Below are 2,857 nucleotides of genomic sequence, written 5' to 3' on the forward strand. Positions count from 1 at the left end.
ATATATATATATATATATATATATATATATATATATATATATATATATATATAACCAAAATAAAATTGATTGAAAAAAATTGAATCAAATTCAACCTAATAAAAAAATAAATTAAGAGACTAATTTGAAATAAAAATGAAGACAAAAACGTGTTTAGACATGTTTAATTATGCAAGTAATTATTTCTACAACAAAAACAAAATTTTATCTTGGTGTAAAAATAATGTTAAAAAGCATAAAAGTATTTTTTTTTCTTACAAAATATGATATATATGTTAGTGTAATTAATCATTCACGCTTACTATAGTTAAGTCAATAAATATTTATTAAACTACCTTAAATGGAGTTAAAATAAGATTATTTTTTTCAAGTATTCAGATGATATTTGATTATCTTTTAGTATCGAAATAGCAAATATTAAATAAGTAATATTTTAAAAAGACTTACATATTAATTGAGTCATATTTTTGTTATGTTGGTTAGATGTAGTTTATTGTTTTTCTTTAAAGTTGTAATTTTTTTTTAACTTTTTTAAATGTCGTATAAATAGTTAATTACATGTGAATAATTATGTGTTATTCATGTTTCTTTTTTGTTTTTTTAATTAAAATGAGTTATAAGTTAAGTCAGCATCATGTCATAATGGTAATATTACGTCTTATCTCATATGTAACGTGTTATATTTAATTAAGTTTTTATTTTTGTTTTTTTAATTAAATTCAGTTTTAATTTTTTTTAAATGGAATAATTTTATTTATTTTTAAATTGAGATTAAAATTAATTTGATATAAATATTATATTAATACTTTTACTAAAATGTATATTAATAAAATTTATATTTTTATTGAATATTTTTAAACCAATTCTATGTTATTAAAATATAATTATTAGATTTATATTGATTTTGTTTACATGTAAAAGAAAATAATGAAAGATTTGATTATTTATTATTTTAAAATCCACTCTAACCTTATTTATTATGGATAAAACAAATCAAACACAAATCTAATAATTATAATTTAATAAGATAGTTATAATTGATTTAAAAATAATTCCATAAATATCTAATAAAAATATAAATTTTAATAAAAATATTAGTGTAACATTTATATAAAAATAAAATTTAGTATCAATTTTAAAAAAAAAATGTAACATCCCAAAAATACGCCTAAGACATATCAAGTGGATGCAACATGTTATAATAATGTAAAGCAGTTAGGAGTGGAAATTCAGATGAAAGGTATATACAGTACAGTCATCCAAAATACAAGAGGAGGAATAAAGCTCTACTTATAGCATAGAGTCTTTCAAAAGAAGAAAAGAGTAAAGGAATTAAACTAAGTTATACACAACGAAAGAACTGAGCTACACTACTCTGCAGCATCAGCAGTATCAAGAACATCTAGAACGTCTAGAATCTGCTCCAGAGGGGCCTCTCCTGCCTCTGCTCACATCCAATTTGGATGATCATTGCAAGAGAAAACAAGCACAAACAAGAACAAGCAGCAAACAAAGCAAGGGTAAGCTAGAATTCAATGAAAGCAAGTCAATTACAATTAAACATAGTAAAAGAGACATACAATACAACAAGCAAGAAAGAACAGTTTATTTAGTTTATGGTTTGTTGTTTTATTAAGTAGTGTTAGACTTAGACTCGTCCGGACCCGGAATGAATATCGAGCTATGGCGGGTCATGCACTTGTGGTGGCCTCTACTGCTTTGCAAAGCCATTGCCAATGGGTTTCACCCTACCACACACAAGGTTATCCGTTATCACTCACCTTGGCCCATATACAATGGAGACAACCAAGACTAGGACCCCTACTGCTCTTCACCACATGAACTACTCTTCTCTAAGTGAGATTGAATAGTCATTAGAGCTTTAAGGGCAACCCCCAAGACTGAGCTACCTATATTCATTCCAGAAACTCAACTCAAATCTCACCTAGAGATAACACTTGAATCATTGAATCAACTTATATACATATACCATCTCTTCTTTACTGATTTTAAGTTATTAACCATTCACAGTTCATCATATCATACTAATTAAAGTCATACAAGGTAAATCAAAAATCATACATGGATCAGCACACAAGAAAAAGAAAAGGAAGCACAATTATCTTTATAATCTTTAATTTCCAATACTTAAGTAATTNAAATGGCTTGGAGACCCTCACCAATGGATCCGGAAGGGTCAAAAACCCCCAGAACGACCTAAAGAACGTCCAGAAATGATACCCGGAACCCTTAAAACCACTCAAAACTGTCCTGGATGCTTTCCTGACAACAATAATCGATTATCACATATGATAATCGATTATTTACGTATGATAATCGATTATTACATATGATAATCGATTATTTACGAGATCTTTGAAGAAAATATGATGTTCTAACTAAAATAATCGATTATCAAGTAAGATAATCGATTATTCTTATCAGTATTTGACAGCAACCTTATTTTTCTGGTTTTTAGTACATCTAAGACACTTTAATGAGTTTCTAACACTCTCAACTGGATCTATGTGATTAATTAGACTTGCCTAACTGGTTCTAAGCGTTTTTAATCCCTTAATTTAGTGTTTATGCATCAATTTATGATTTAATACTTCAATTTCATTAACTTAGAGACTCAAATTCTAAATTACCTCTTGGAAACTGTTTCTGGTCATTTTGGTGCTCCTAATGAGTCACAATTAACTATCCTAAGATGTATTAAGTACCTATTTCAGAGCTAGACCACTATTTCAAAAATTCCCTACCCAAGTTCCTTAATTTGACTTAAAAGCTGAAAAATTAACTTAGCCATACACTGAAAAATTCTGCAGAATCTGGATTCTCATCCTAAAACAAT

The sequence above is a fragment of the Vigna radiata genome, chromosome 3 (genome assembly GCF_000741045.1).
Source record: "Vigna radiata var. radiata cultivar VC1973A chromosome 3, Vradiata_ver6, whole genome shotgun sequence".
Lineage (NCBI taxonomy): Eukaryota > Viridiplantae > Streptophyta > Magnoliopsida > Fabales > Fabaceae > Vigna > Vigna radiata.